The 16,615-nt window shown below is 48.7% G+C and overlaps 2 protein-coding genes across 2 annotated transcripts in view; one reads left to right on the top strand and one right to left on the bottom strand.

The window, feature by feature from the left end:
• Window positions 1–16,615, top strand: part of LOC132574464 (cytochrome P450 2J2-like) — a 585,507-nt gene that overhangs the window by 260,948 nt on the left and 307,944 nt on the right. The gene's annotated exons all lie outside the window — the stretch shown is intronic.
• The window catches only part of ABCC5 (ATP binding cassette subfamily C member 5), a 121,592-nt gene that overhangs the window by 92,818 nt on the left and 12,159 nt on the right, over window positions 1–16,615 (bottom strand).

Raw genomic sequence — 16,615 nt, 5'->3', positions numbered from 1 at the left:
GCTTTGCCCCTAACCAGAGGCTGTTGCTAGGCCATCAACTTCTGTCAGTAAAGGGAGAGGCCTCTGGTGAATAGAAGGCCATAGAATCCACCCTCCAAAGCAGTTATTTTCTCTAGGATGGGGAGAGAGATCTGTTGAATGGAGTTCAGTTGTGATTCTAGGATATCTTCAGGCTCCATCTGGAGGCTGGCTTCCCTAGACCTGGTAGCATCCTCTGAGTGACTTCATGTCACCTGACTGGCATGACTTAACTAGACCTGGTTGCTTGTTCCTATTCAGCAGCAGCCCCCCTATGACAGCCAGTGTGACTTAGCAGTTGCCAACTCCGGGTTGGCAAATTCCTGGAGATTTGAGGGGTGGAGCCTGGAGAGGGTGGGTTTGAGTAGCAGTGGGACTTCCAACAGGTACAATGCCATCGACTCCACCCTCCAAACCAGCCATCTCCTCCTGGGGAACCACTGTTGCCAATCTCCAGGCGAGGGCTGGGGATCACTCAGAATTACAACTGCTCTCCAACTGGCAGAGATCAGCTCCCCTTGAGGTGGTGGTGGGAGTGAATGCCTTCACTTGGGTGGGTGGGAAGACAGCAAGGGGGCACTCACCCAGGGCCTCTTTCTAGAGCCCACTGTATTTTTCTTCACAATGGGCCTTATTTCTAGTACCTTTAATAAAACTTTGTTGCTCTTAAAGGTGCTGCTGGACTCAAACTTTGGTCTACATCATCAAACAGTGCAGGGTTTTAATGAGTTAATATTCCAATATGCTGGCAGCCCTACCTATTGTATGCATGCATTCCTTTCTCCCCCACACCTCAAAACATCAATTCCCCCCCCTAAAATTGGGGGGGGGGGGGTGTAATTTTTCCTCCAAGGCCTCAGAACTTCTAGAAATTCTCTACCTTTCCATTTTAAAAGCAGAGCATCCCACAGCCATCCCCTCCCCCCACCAAATAACAGACCTCTTTTCCTGTCTTATGCAATTCTTTTCCCCATAACTCATTTCTGAGACACAGCCACGGTTCATTATCGGCAGAACGTCTGTGCATGAAAAAAAGCTGGTTTCTCCTTTTGCATCTAGAAAACAGTATTAAGGCTCCTTGAAGATTCATTGAAGAAAAGGCTCCTACAACAAGAGCACTTGTCTAGTTAAATGCAGTGTGCATTTATCCACCTTAAACACAACAGGAATTATGGCCTTTTTGAATCCAAGTTGCCCAAAATATCTGGCATTTGATTTCAAGACAGCTAAAAGCGTTGCCCTTAGAAACGCTGAATATGAAGCATAAAGAGGTAGACTGCAGATTTATACCCCACCCTTCCCTATGAATCAGAGATTCAGAGCGGCTTACGATCGCCTATATCTTCTCCCCCCACAACAGACACCCTGTGAGGTGGGTGGGGCTGAGAGGGCTCTCACAGCAGCTGCTCTTTCAAGGACAACTCCTGCGAGAGCTATGGCTAACCCAAGGCCATTCCAGCAGCTGCAAGTGGACGAGTGGGGAACCCAACCCGGTTCTCTTAACCACAACACCAAACTGAGGACTGAGCCTCAGTGTCGCATCTAATTCCCAAGAGACACCAAGCAAAATACCAGAATTGTTGCCTGTCCCCTTGACAGCCAGCGAGGCATGGTGTTGAGACCTGGATCTGGGAGACCCAGGTTTGAATTCCTCCCTTCTACCATGGAAACTCACAGGGAGACTTTGGGCTAGTCCAGGGGTGGCCAAACTGTGGCTCTTTCGCACCTACTGCATGGTTCTCAAAGCTCCCACTACCCCCATTGGCCTGCTTGGAGAAGTCATTTGTCTCTTTAAAATACTTCTCCAAGCCAAGCCAGCCGGTGGCTTGGAGAATGCATTTAAAGTTGCTTTCGATCCACCTCTCCTTACCGTCTCCCTCTCCCATCTATTTGCCTGCCTTCCTGTCGTGCAGCTCTCCAACATCTGACATTCATGTCTTGCAGCTCTCCAACATCTGACGTCCATGTCTTGCGGCTCTCAAACATCTGACATTCATGTCTTGCAGCTCTCCAACATCTGACATTCATGTCTTGCAGCTCTCCAACATCTGACGTCCATGTCTAGCAGCTCTCCAACATCTGACGTCCATGTCTTGCGGCTCTCCAACATCTGACGTCCATGTCTTGCAGCTCTCAAACATCTGACGTCCATGTCTTGCGGCTCTCCAACATCTGACGTTCATGTCTTGCGGCTCTCCAACATCTGACATTCATGTCTTGCGGCTCTCCAACATCTGACGTCCATGTCTTGCGGCTCTCCAACATCTGACGTCCATGTCTTGCGGATCTCCAACATCTGACGTCCATGTCTTGCGGATCTCCAACATCTGACGTCCATGTCTTGCGGATCTCCAACATCTGACGTTCATGTCTTGCGGCTCTCCAACATCTGACGTTCATGTCTTGCGGCTCTCCAACATCTGACGTCCATGTCTTGCAGCTCTCCAACATCTGACGTTCATGTCTTGCAGCTCTCAAACATCTGACGTCCATGTCTTGCGGCTCTCCAACATCTGACGTTCATGTCTTGCGGCTCTCCAACATCTGACATTCATGTCTTGCGGCTCTCCAACATCTGACGTCCATGTCTTGCGGCTCTCCAACATCTGACGTCCATGTCTTGCGGATCTCCAACATCTGACGTCCATGTCTTGCGGATCTCCAACATCTGACGTCCATGTCTTGCGGATCTCCAACATCTGACGTTCATGTCTTGCGGCTCTCCAACATCTGACGTTCATGTCTTGCGGCTCTCCAACATCTGACGTCCATGTCTTGCAGCTCTCCAACATCTGACGTTCATGTCTTGCGGCTCTCCAACATCTGACGTTCATGTCTTGCAGCTCTCCAACATCTGACGTCCATGTCTTGCGGCTCTCAAACATCTGACATTCATGTCTTGCAGCTCTCCAACATCTGCCGTTCATGTCTTGCAGCTCTCAAACATCTGACGTTTGTTCTATGTGGCTCTTATGTCAAGCAAGTTTGGCCATCCCTGGGCTAGCCACGCACTCTCAGCCGACCACAGAGGAATTGTGGGGATAAAATGGACGAGAGAAGAACAATATGAGCCGCCTTGGATTCCCATTGGAGAGAAAGGCCAGGTATGAACAGAGCTAATAAGAAGAAGATGAAGAAAAACACCCATCCCACTTTATGCTGTTAAACGTGGGAGTAACTTTTTCACCAACGAAGGATACACAGAAAAAAAAACACATGGCGGATGAAAAATCCATGTGGATGTCACAGGAAACACCTGCCAAACAGAAGCCAGATTCCCTGCTCAGCCTCGCTCATTTACACTTCCTGTAAATCCCACACAGAGAATTGAAAACTCTAATGCAATCGTTTCCAGGCTTCTTAATTCCACACAGGGAAAAAGAGCATCCAAATCAGCCCACGCCGACTGGGTGTGCATTTATCCAGCCAAATGGCGTTCAGAGGTACCACAGAAAGTTTGCTCTCTGTATTACGGAACAATGTGGCTTTTCTTGGCCAACGTTTCCACTGACAGTGGCACCTTCTGTCCCACCGGGCAGAAGACAAATGATGGGACAATATTTAGTCTCCCATGAATGACTGCAGTCATTCGGCCCTCGGCATGGACGCCACGGAAGAAAGACTGGCTGCCTAGCAAACAGTGTTCCCTCTAAGCTGAGTCAGCTAACTCAGTTGTTTTAGCCTACGGCTCACACATTTTTGTCTTAGCGCAGGAAGAAGCAATTTATGTTAGTGGCTCACAACTTTAATGTCTGCAGCTCAAAAAAAAAAAGCTGAGTTTCTGCTCACAAGACTCCACTGCTTAGAGGGAGTATTGCTAGCAAACACTGAAAATGGGTGACACAGCGAGGAGGAGGAGGAGAAACCAGTGGCAGCCCTGTGGGGATTTCTCAACCATTTTTCCCCACACGCAGCTGAAGATGCAAGTTTGTGCTAACATCCCCATCCCGGTTCAGTTCATTCCTGCCCATTCTAATATGGTTTCTGAACCCCATTTCAAAGAAAACAAAATGTCGTGGTCTCAGAACTTCTAGAAATTCTCTAACTTTCCATTTTAAAAGCAGAGCATCCCACAGTCATCCCCTCCCCACCCCCACCCCCCGCCAAATAACAGACCTATTTTCCTGCCTTATGCCGTTTTCCCCTCATAACTCATTTCTGAGACATGGCCATGGTTCGTTATCAGCAGAAAACACCTATGCATGAAAAAAGCTACCTTCTCCTCCCACATCTAGAAAACACCATTAAGACTCCTTGAAGATTCCTTGAAGAAAAAGCTCCTACGCAGCAACAAGAGCACCAGTTTAGTTAATGAGCTTTAGGACAAGGGGCTTGTTGACGGGGTTACAGAGACTGGAGAGAGCCACAACAGCTTCTGGCCCCTCCAAATGGTATTGTAAGGATGACAGTTGCGGACACAAAACCTCTGCATGCAAGCACAAAAAACCAGCCAGAGGTCAGGATTTGCGTGAAGGCTAGAATTTGTCCTTCAGAAGTCAACAAACAACGGAGGGACTCCTGAGGAACATTATTTTTGAGTCTGTGTACTCATTTTGGAAAACTCAGTGACTGTGTGGGGTCCTCCTTGGTATATTGTTTTCTATTTATACTGTATGAATGTATGCCCACTGTTGTAGGCTGTTCATTTCATTATAATAGAACTTTATATACACCAGTTAAGAGTGTTTGTTTGTGCACAATAGTTTGTATTGCTGTATTTTTGGATTTCATATATTGTGCTGCCACTGTTCTTTTGCAGAGGTCAGGATTTGACTTACAAGCAAGAGCCCGCTACATCCATCCATCAGCTCCCAACTGGACCGGTGGGAAGAGTGGTCAAGTCACAAGCCCCAGATGATGGCCCCAGAGGGTTTTCAAGGCAAGAGATGTTCAGAGGTGGTTTATCATTGCTTCTCTCTGTGTTATGACCCTGGCCTTCCTTGAGAGAAGATTATGATGATATTGGATTTATATCCCGCCCTATACTCTGAATATCAGAGCGGTCACAATCTCCTTTACCTCCCCCCCCCCCCCCGTGAGGCAGGTGGGGCTGGGAGAGCTTTCTACGGCAGCTGCCCTTTCAAGGACAACTCCTACGAGAGCTATGGTTGACCCGAGGCCATTCCAGCAGCTGCAAGCGGAGGAGCGGGGAATCAAACCCGGTTCCCCCAGATAAGAGTCGGCACACTTCACCACTACACCAAATACCTTTCCCCATATGAACCCCAGAGAGCACTGAGGTCAGCAGGGAAGAACCTGCTGACTATCCCCGGGCCGAAAGAGGTAAGACTACAGAGTACCCGCACTCGGGCTTTCTCTGCAGTGGCTCCACACCTATGGAACCAGCTCCCGGAAGAAACGTGGGCCCTGCGGGACTTTGAACAGTTCCGCAGGGCCTGCAAGACCATCCTTTTTAGGATGGCCTAAATCAATTAAAGAGAGAGACTGCTAAGGAAAATAAAAACTTACCATCGGTTTAATAGCACCAGGATGTCAATTTTATTAATTTTACTAGTTGTATTAACTTTAGAATTTTAATTAATTTGTTAAATTGGTCGTTGCTTCGAATATTATTGTACCTGATGTATTAATTTAATGCTGTTAGCCGCCCTGAGCCTGCTTCGGCGGGGAGGGCAGGATACAAATAAAATGATGAATGAATGAATGAATGAATGAATGAATGAATGAAAGAAACTGGTTCTTCCATCCAAGGAAAAACCAGGGTCAACTCTGCTGAGGTCTGGAGATCTTACAAGATTGGGCAAGCCTGGGCCACCCAGGTCAGGTGTGCTTCCAACTACTATCCGTATCAGACAAAAACAGAAGGGAACTGCCTTGTACAACGATGCCCAACGAGTCCATGGCTGAGCTAGGGTCTCCCTCTTACCATTGCTTCGAACGGATATTCTTTAAAATAAGTGCAACGTGCATATGAAACAAAGCATACGAGAGGAAAAGAAACGTCTTTTCCTAGATGGACTCCGGTAGATGGAAAAAACACACTTTTAAGTTACCCAGCTGGGCCTGAAAGAAAAACCAAATTCTTGCTTTGCACACCAATATTTTAATGTCTTCAGGTAGAAGAGAAGCAATCGCTGAGCACTTCCAATAAGTACGATATTATAGCAGTCAACAAGGAGACTTGGTTTAGAGAGTGACAAAAATCCACTAGAATTTCCACTAGGAAGACCAAAAAAGTAATCCCTAGGGCCAGACTTTGAAGAGTTATTCTGTACATTTCATCACACTAAAAAGTAAAGGACGCTGCAATATTGATAGAAGAGCAACAGGTGATGAACCTAGACACTCCTCCTTATATCTTTAATGAAGGCAATGGCATTTACTGAAACTCAATCACTGATAGCTGCTGGGAAAACCACACTTGGTCCCCTGGGTTATTGGATGTTCTGTGTTTTGCATTAGCCTTGGTCTAACCTACTGCGGAGGGACGGTGGCTCAGTGGCAGAGCATCTGCTTGGGAAGCAGAAGGTCCCAGGTTCAATACCTGGCATCGCCACTAAAAAAGGGTCCAGGCAAATAGGTGTAAAAAACCTCAGCTTGAGAGACCCGGGAGAGCCGCTGCCAGTCTGAGAAGACAAGACTGACTTTGTTGGACCTTTGAGGGTCTGATTCAGTATAAGGCAGCTTCGTATGTTCATAAAGAAGGTTCCATGTTCAGTCTCTAACACCTCCAATTGAGTAGGACAGGGGTCCCCAACCCCTGGACCGTGGACCAGTACTGGTTCGTGGCCTGTTAGCAACCGGGCCGCAGAGTGAGGCAGAAACCTTCACCTACTCATTTAAAGGCCTCCATGGGGGGCAGGGATGGGGTGTGGGGGTTGCCTGGGGCAGCCAAAACCCCAGCACCCCCACCAGTCGGTGGAAAAATGGTCTTCCACAAAACCAGTCCCTAGTGCCAAAAAGGTTGGGAGCCACTGAAGTAGGAGATACCAAAGAAGAAGAAGAAGATATTGGATTTATATCCCGCCCTCCACTCCGAAGAGTCTCAGAGCAGCTCACAATCTCCTTTACCTTCCTCCCCCACAACAGACACCCTGTGAGGTAGATGAAGATATTGGATTTATATCCCGCCCTCCACTCTGAAGAGTCTCAGAGCGGCTCACAATCTCCTTTACCTTCCTCCCCCACAACAGACACCCTGTGAGGTGGGTGGGGCTGGAGAGGGCTCTCACAGCAGCTGCCCTTTCAAGGACAACCTCTGCAGGTGCAAGTGGAGGAGTGGGGAATCAAACCCGGTTCTCCCAGATAAGAGTCTGCACACTTAACCACTACACCAAAATGGCTCTCTAACCAGTAACCCTGGGGAGCCGCTGTATCACACTGAAGAACACTGACTGTGACAGATCGATGGCTGAAGTATAAGGCAGCTTCACATGTAAAGGTGCGAAGCGGCCACAATGCTATCTGCATACCACCATACCAGAAGAACAGGCAATTCGTCAACCTACTTTCTAAAGCACATCCCAACTCCTTAAAGTTAACTTTTTCGATACAACTGAAGACAGGAGGCTGCCACCCGTTCAGAGGAAATTAGGGCAAAGTACTGCAGTATAATAAAAAGTAGAGACATCAGCCTGCCAACAAAAGTCCGTATAGTCGAAGCAATGGTACTCCCAGTAGTAATGTATGGCTGTGAAAGCTGGACCATAAGGAAGGCTGAGTGCAGAAGAATAGATGCTTTTGAGATGTGGTGCTGGAGAAGAATCTTGAGAGTCCCTTGGACTGCAAGAAGATCCAATCAGTCAGTCCTAAGGGAAATGAACCTAGACTGTTCCCTGGAAGGTCAGATGCTGAAGCTGAAGCTCAAATGCTTTGGCCACCCAATGAGAAGGGAGCACTCCCTGGAGAAGACCCTGATGCTGGGAAAGACAGAAGGCAAAAGAAGAAGGGGACGGCAGAAGAGGAGATGGCTGGACAGTGTTACTGATGTAACAAACATGAATTTGAGCAGACTTCGGAGGATGGTGCAAGACAGGAGGGCCTGGCGTGACTTTGTCCATGGGGTCGCAAAGAGTCGGACTCGACTGTGTGACTGAACAACAACTGTTATGTGAGGATGCCTTACTATAATATTGTACTTGTTTGAAATGCTCAGCGATTGCTGAAGACATTAAAATATTGCATTGGTGTGCAAAGTAAGAATTTGGTTTTTCTTTCAGGCCCAGCTGGGTAACTTAAAAGTGTGTTTTTTCCATCAACCGGAGTCCATCGTATGTGGTAGAGCAACTCTCTGCACCTTCTCTAATGCTATAATATCCTTTTTGAGGTGCGGCGACCAGAACTGCACACAGTACTCCAAATGAGACCGCACCATCAATTTATACAGGGGCATTATGATACTGGCTGATTTGTTTTCAATTCCCTTCCTAATAATTCCCAGCATGGCGTTGGCCTTTTTTATTGCAAACGCACACTGTCTTGACACTTTCAGTGAGTTATCTATCATGACCCCAAGATCTCTCTCTTGGTCAGTCTCTGCCAGTTCACACCCCATCAACTTGTATTTGTAGCTGGGATTCTTAGCCCCAATGTGCATTACTTTGCACTTGGCCACATTGGGGAATCAAACCCGGTTCTCCTAGATAAAAGTCCGCACACTTAACCACTACACCAAACTGGGAGAACCGGGTTTGATTCCCCACTCCTCCACTTGCAGCTGCTGGAATGGCGTTGGGTTAGCCATAGCACTTCACCACTACACCAAACTGGCTCTCCTTATTTTATTAAGGTCTATGATTACTCAATCCTCTCTGGTTGTTAGTTAGAGCTGCATTTCCCAGCCTGTGGGTCAGAAAGCCTATGAAAGGGGGTGCCAGACTTCTGCAGTTTTATTGATTTTTGCACGGCCTATTTTTGTTTGAAGAGCCCCGTGGCACAGGGTGGTAGAGCTGCAGAACTGCAGTCAGAGCCCTCTGCTCACGACCTGAGTTCGATCCCAGCAGAAGCTGGTTCGAGTAGCCAGCTCCAGGTCGACTCAGCCTTCCATCCTTCCAAGGTGGGTCAAATGAGTACCCAGCTTGGAGGGGCGAAAATGTAGATGACTGGGGAAGGCAATGGCAAACCACCCCGTAAAAAGCTGAGTTCAGGTAGCTGGCTCCAGGTTGACTCAGCCTTCCATCCTTCCGAAGTCAGTAAAATGAGTACCCAGCTTGCAGGGGGGAAAGCGCAGATGACTAGGGAAGGCAATGGCAAACCACCCCGTAAAAAAGTCTGCCACGAAAACGCTGTGAAAGCAACGTCACCCCAGAATCGAAAACGACTGGTGCTTGCACTGGGGACTACCTTTACCTTTTTATTTTTGTTTGTTTTTAAGCGAATCGCCACTCCAAAAAGGTGATACAGGTCATCATAGCAAAAAAGGTTAGAGACCACTGGCTTCAGAAAAAAGTACACCACCCTGTTTGGTGTAGTGGCTGCATGTGCGGGCTCTTATCTGGGAGCACTGGGTTCCTCACTCCTCCACTTGCAGCTGCTGGAATGGCCTTGGGTCAGTCATAGCTCTCGTAGGAGTTGTCCTTGAAAGGGCAGCTTCTGGGAGGGCTCTCTCAGCCCCACCTACTTCACAGGGTGTCCGTTGTGGGGGGGGAGTAAAGGAGATTGTGAGCCGCTCTGAAACTCTGAGATTCAGAGAATAGGGCGGGGTATAAATCCAACATCTTCATCTCATTATTATCATTTTGCACAGTCCAGCCTCAGTCCTACCACCTGTAAAATTTTATATGCTCTTCTTTCTTACTTACAATTGCACCCTTGTGGTCCATAGACACTCAACGAGAATGCTCAATTACAAGGGCCAGGGATGTAACAAAACCCTCAGAACAGCAGATCACGCTTGCGCAGACTGTAAGCTTCATAAACAAGCAACCTCTTCTAGCAGCGTTCCGGAGCCAGTTAATGCAACACTGTGTAAGCACCAGCTAGAACAGCCAGTCAGAACAGACAACAAAGCCAGGGCTTAATGCTGCCGCTCGAATTCTTGGAACTTGTGAAAAATAACCGCGCTGCCTGCCAACAGCGCTGCCGCTGTTATCAGCGGTGCGACAGAGAAGTGCTACTATTGGGCCATGGATTTTGCCCCGCAGGCCAATGGCACCAGGCTTCTAAAAACTACCAAGCTGTTCCGTATCGGCTCCTCGCACGCAAATGCAAAAAAGGCCAGGCTTTCCAACTTCCCTGAACAACGACGGCCACATTTTTGCTGAGTCACTGACCGCAGCAGGAAACCCAAGGAAAACAACAGCAAGAACTGCGAGCTGACACTGCGCTTAAAATGATGCCTTTGCGTTTATGTGCCCTGCTGTAACGCGAAACCAGCTAGAAACTAACTGGGAAAACAAAAGGAAATAAAAGCTTCAATAGTGCCATGTTTGGGGGGAGGGGGATTGGATTAGGGAATGGTGTGGTCAGGTGACTTTATTCTGTATTCGAACATATCGGCAACCACTTCCATACTCATAAGTGGCTGCAGGATTACTTCCTCCCACATTTCTTAGTTGTACTATTTTGCCATAGATCAGGGACAGCCAAACTGTGGCTCGGGAGCCACACGTGCCTCTTCCACACATATTGTGTGGCTCTCGAAGCGCCCACTGCCTCATTAGCCAGCTTGGAGAAAGCATTTCTTTTAAAACCACTTCCCCAAGCTAAGCCAGCTGGTGGCTTGGAGAATGTATTTAAAGTTGCTTTCTCTCTACCCCTCCCTCCCTGTTTTGCGGCTCACAGACGTCAGAGGTTCATGCCTTGCGGCTCTCAAACATCCAACATTTATTCTGTGTCGCTCTTACATTAAGCAAGTTTGGCCACCCCCGCCACAGATTCTAACTTGGTACTATTTTTGCATGCTTAACCACAGCTCACCAGCTATAAGTAACTCCGCTCACCGTACCCGATTTCGTACTCTGACGAAGTGTGCACGCACACAAAAGCGTACCTTCTGAATCAAACTTTGTTGAACATATGAAGCTGCCTCATACTGACACAGACCCTCGGTCCATCAAAGTCAGTATTGTCTACTCAGACTGGCAGCGGCTCTCCAGGGTCTCAAGCTGAGGCTTTTCACGCCTATTTGCCTGGACCCTTTTTTGGAGATGCCAGGGACTGAACCTGGGACCTTCTGCTTCCCAAGCAGATGCTCTACCACTGAGCCACCGTCCCTTTGTTGGTCTTAAAAGGTGCTACTGGACTCTTAACATTGTTCTATCGCTTCCAGTGCGGGATTAAACCCTGTGGAGGCCCCTAGGCAGTCAGAAACTCAGGGGCCCCCTTGCACATGATCTCAGGGTTGGAGCACCTGCCCTGCCGCCCACTGCAGCTTGCAGGCACCTTCTCAAAAGCTCCTTTGACAAAGCTGCGGGGAAGAAGCAGAGAGAGGCAAACTTGGCAACGCCATTCGCAGCACCCTCACCAGGCAAACTGGGCAAAGAGTGGCTCGGCTGCCGGCTGCACATGCAGGCTCCAAGGGGGGGAGCTGGCCCGGGGCCCCTAAAGGTGTGGGGGCCCATAGGCCAGTGCCCACTTGCCTAATTGTTAATCCAGCCCTGATTGCTTCAGACCAACACGGCTGCCCACCTGGATCTTCCTCCCACTTATTCAGCCTTCCTGATAAAGGTAGAGTGCTGGCCTGGATCTCCCAAGCTAGCCTAGTCTCTTCACATCTTGGCAGCTAAGCAGGGCTGGGCCTGGTTAGCACTTGGAAGGGAGACCACTAAGGAAGTCCAGGGCCGCTACGCAGAGACAGGCAATGGCAACCCACCTCCGTTCATTTCTTGCTTTGAAAACCTGACAGAGTTGGCGTAACCTGATGGGGTCAGCCTCCCAAGATCTTCTGACAGTCCCCAGCCCAAGAGATACCCGTCTTGCCTCTACCAGAGCCGGGACCTTTTCGGTTCTGGCCCCGACCTGGTGGAATCAGCTCCCTATGGAGATCCAGGCCCTACCTGGCTTGTTAGCCTTCCGTAGGGCCTGTAAAACGGAGCTGTTCCGCCAGGTTTTTGGATGAGGCGATGGGCATCTATCCATTAGATTGGTTGGCCTCCCCTACCGTACTACTGTACTATTCTACTGTGCCATTCTATAGTACCATTCTGCCATACTATTCTGTTATACTATCTTGCTGGACCACCCTGTTGTACTTTTACTAAATGTTGTAATTGGTTTTTATTGTGACGCTATTGAAATTTTACTGGGATTTTATTACTATTTATGATATACTCCACTCTGAGCCCCCAAACGGGGAAATGGGTGGATTACAAATAAACTAATAATAATAATAAATAATAATAATAAGTCAGCTGAGACTACCACCACCATAAGAACATAAGAGAAGCCATGTTGGATCAGGCCGATGGCCCATCCAGTCCAACACTCTGTGTCACATAAGAACATAAGAGAAGCCATGTTGGATAAGGCCAATGGCCCATCCAGCCCAACACTCTGGGTCACATAAGAACATAAGAGAAGCCATGTTGGATCAGGCCAATGGCCCATCCAGTCCAACACTCTGGGTCACATAAGAACATAAGAGAAGCCATGTTGGATCAGGCCAATGGCCCATCCAGTCCAGCACTCTGGGTCACATAAGAACATAAGAGAAGCCGTGTTGGATCAGGCCAATGGCCCATCCAGTCCAACACTCTGGGTCACATAAGAACATAAGAGAAGCCATGTTGGATCAGGCCAGTGGCCCATCCAGTCCAACACTCTGGGTCACATAAGAACATAAGAGAAGCCATGTTGGATCAGGCCAATGGCCCATCCAGTCCAACACTCTGTGTCACACAGTAGCCAAAAAACCCAGGTGCCATCAGGAGGTCCATCAGTGGGGCCAGGATACTAGAAGCCCTCCCACTGTTGCCCCGCCCCAAGCACCAAGAATACAATGCATCACTTGTCCCAGACAGAGAGTTCCAACAATATGCATCAATAAAGGTTAACAGCTCCATGTACAAGCATTAGCCAGATGAGTCAGCACAATTGCCAGGGGTTACTAGTCCTGGGTGACCTGACCTGGAGAGCGCAGACCAGCAGTGTTCTCTCTAAGCTGAGTTAGTGTGAGCTAGCTCACCATTTTTTAACCTCTGGCTCACAGATTTTTGTTTTAGCTTAGGAAATGCAGAAGCTCACAGCTTTAAATGCCAGTAGCTCAGGAAGCAGAATTTTTGCACTTAAGACTCCACAGCTCAGAGCATCTGTTATGAGGGCTGGAACGTACATAACTGAGACCTTGCTGGGCCGGGCTGTGCTGGGCCAGGTGGGCCATGTGTATACCTATTTAAGATTAGGTAGAGGAGATATAAACTTTTAAAAGGACACAGACAAACATGACTAAAGATTTTATATATATATTATATTATATATTATAAAGATTATATATATATATATATATATATATATATATATATATATATATAATCTTAAAACATGCTTAAAATATCAGCACTTGTTGGTCTTAAAGGTGCTTTCTTTGTATCTCTCCCTTGGGCTCCAGGGAACTGGGCAAAGGAAGCTCTGGCTCTTTCCCTCCCTCCACAAAGGACCAGGAGGCAGAGGAACCTCAACCAACGGAGAAAATCAAGATTTTGCTCTGTAGCTCCTGTGTGATTGAGCCAGCCTTGCAAAGCAAGCTGAGATGCAGAAGGAAGCAAGAGAGAGGGAGAAGGAAGCAGGTGACAGCTGGTTGCTCAGGGGCCTGATAGGTGCCCTCAGGGGGCCTGATTTGGGCCCCGGGCCGCATTCTTTGACATCCCTAGCTTAGAGGGAGTATTGCAGGACAGCCTGATCTCGTCAGATCTCAGAAGCTAAGCAGGGTCAGCCCTGCCTAGTATTTGGATGGGAGACATCCAAGGAATACCAGGGTCATGAAGCAGAGGCAAGCAATGGAAAAACACCTCTGAATACCTCTTGCCTCGAAAAACCTACAAGAACAATCCAGAAATCAGCTATGACTTCACACACACACAAAACACCCAACAACCTCGTCCTGGAAGGCAGCACCTAGAAGACATTGAAGACGACATTGGATTTCTATTCCACCCTCCACTCAAGAGTCTCAGAGCGGCTCACAATCTCCTTTCCCTTCCTCCCCCACAACAGACACCCTGTGAGGTGGGTGGGGCTGAGAGGACCCTCACAGCAGCTGCCCTTTCGAGGACAACCTCTGCCAGAGCTACGGCTGACCCAAGGCCATTCCAGCAGGTGCAAGTGGAGGAGTGGGGAATCAAACCCGGTTCTCCCAGATAAGAGCCCGCACACTTAACCACTACACCAAACTGGCTCTCAGAAGACAGACACCCTGTGTGGTGGGTGGGGCTGAGAGGGCTCTCACAGCAGCTGCCCTTTCGAGGACAACCTCTGCCAGAGCTATGGCTGACCCAAGGCCATGCCAGCAGGTGCAAGTGGAGGAGTGGGGAATCGAACCCGGTTCTCCCAGATAAGAGTCTGCACACTTCACCACTACACCAAACTGGCTCTCATCTAGCAGACTGAAGAGTATAAAAGAGAAAGAGGAAGCAGTGCTGTGGAACTGGGCTCAGAGGCCCAGCCCTTGCTGTAGAAAGCACCCCCAGCAACTAAGTCTCTGTAATTAAAATACATTCGTGATGCAAAGATAACAGTAACCTTGTGAATGCCTTTGACCATTAAAGAGCCTCTGCCTCAGGCAAAAACAACTTCCTGTTGGTTCATTCTAATTTCCTGCTTTGGGGGGGAGGAAAGGAAAGAAAAGCCTTTCCTGCTTTCACAACAGAGGCAGACTTCTGATGGGGTGGTTTGCCATTGCCTTCCCCAGTCGTCTACACTTTCCCTCCAGCAAGCTGGGGACTCATTTGACAGACCTCGGAAGGATGGAAGGCTGAGTCAACCTTGGGCCGGCGACCTGAACCAGCTTCCGCCGGAATGGAACTCAGATCAAGAGCAGAGAGTTCAGACCACAGTACTGCTGCTTTACCACTCTGCGCCATGGGGAAGCATAAATCTCATGGCGCCTTTCAAGGTTATTTATTAGCAATAAATAAGTCAGCCATAGCTCTTACAGAGCTGTCCTTGAAAGGGCAGCTGCTGTCAGAGCCCTCTCAGCCCCATCCACCTCACAGGGTGTCTATTGTGCGGGAAGAAAATACAGGGGATTGTGAGCCACTCTGAGTCTCTGATTCGGAGAGAAGGGCAGGGTATATAAATCTGCAGTCGTCGTCTTCTTCTAGGCTGTGAGGAGGAGGAGACTGCAGATTAATACCCTGCCCTTCTCTCTGAATCAGGGTCTCAGAGTGGCTTACAATCTCCTTTATCTTCTTCCGCCACAAAAGACACCTTGCGAGAACTCCTGCGAGAGCTATGGCTGACCCAAGGCCATTCCAGAAGCTGCAAGCGGAGGAGTGGGGAATCAAACCCGGTACTCCCGGATGAGAGGCTGTGCATTTAACCACTACACCAAACTTCCTACTAAACAAGGTGACCTCCTCAAACTGTCCCCCTGCCATGATGAACCCTCCAACACAAAATGAAACTAGGCAGGTTAACTAGTTCCAGAAATGCATCCATGCATCGTGGAGTTTTGGTCAGTGCCATCTACAACTCAGTGATGCAGTCCTATGCGCCAAGAGCCCCTGATTCAATATACAGCACCTCAAGTAACACAGGCAGGGAGAGGTATTACTTAGCTGCCATAACCTTGGAAGAAGAAGACTGCAGATTTATATCCCACCCTTCTCTCTGAATCGGGGTCTCAGAGCGGCTTAAAAAGGTAAAGGTAGTCCCCTGTGCAAGTACCAGTCGTTTTCGACTCTGGGGTGACGTTGCTTTCACAATGTTTTCATGGCAGACTTTTTACGGGGTGGTTTGCCATTGCCTTCCCCAGTCATCTACACTTTCCCCCCAGCAAGCTGGGTCCTCATTTTACCAACCTCGGAAGGATGGAAGGCTGAGTCAACCTGAGCCGGCTACCTGAAACCAGCTTCCGCTGGGATCGAACTCAGGTCGTGAGCAGAGAGTTCAGACTGCAGGACTGCAGCTTTACCACTCTGCGCCATGGGACTCTTCTCAGAGCAGCTTACAATCTCCTCTGTCTTCTCCCCCCACAACAGACACCCTGTGGGGTGGTTGGGGCTGAGATAGCTCTCCCAGAAGCTGCCCTTTCAAGGACAACTCCTGCCAGAGCTATGGCTGACCCAAGGCCATTCCAGCAGCTGCAAGTGGGGGAATCAAACCCGGTTCTCCCAGATAAGAGTCCGCACGCTTCACCACTACACCAAACTGGAAAGGGTGGATCACTGCATAAAACAGCCTGTTACATCCTTCCCCGGAAAATATGCACTAATCCCCACAACACGGAACGCAGAAACGTAGGTCTGACCACGCACTTGCTTATGGTGAGCAGCTCAGAAAAACAACTGCATTTCATGGGAACGTGCCCTCTTCCAGTAAGCTCTCCCTCCCCCGTGCCACATGCAAACATTAAGCAGAATACAGCAGTGTTATCACAGTAAAGCTTGATCACGAAGTTGACACAGCAAAATTATATAATTCAGTAAGCTGCCACAGAGGCCTGAAACAAGATTTTGGGGGTGGGGAGAGCGAGCGAGAG

Source organism: Heteronotia binoei, chromosome 6 (assembly GCF_032191835.1).
Source record: "Heteronotia binoei isolate CCM8104 ecotype False Entrance Well chromosome 6, APGP_CSIRO_Hbin_v1, whole genome shotgun sequence".
Taxonomy (NCBI): Eukaryota; Metazoa; Chordata; class Lepidosauria; order Squamata; family Gekkonidae; genus Heteronotia; species Heteronotia binoei.
This window is presented reverse-complemented; position numbering and strand designations above follow the sequence as displayed.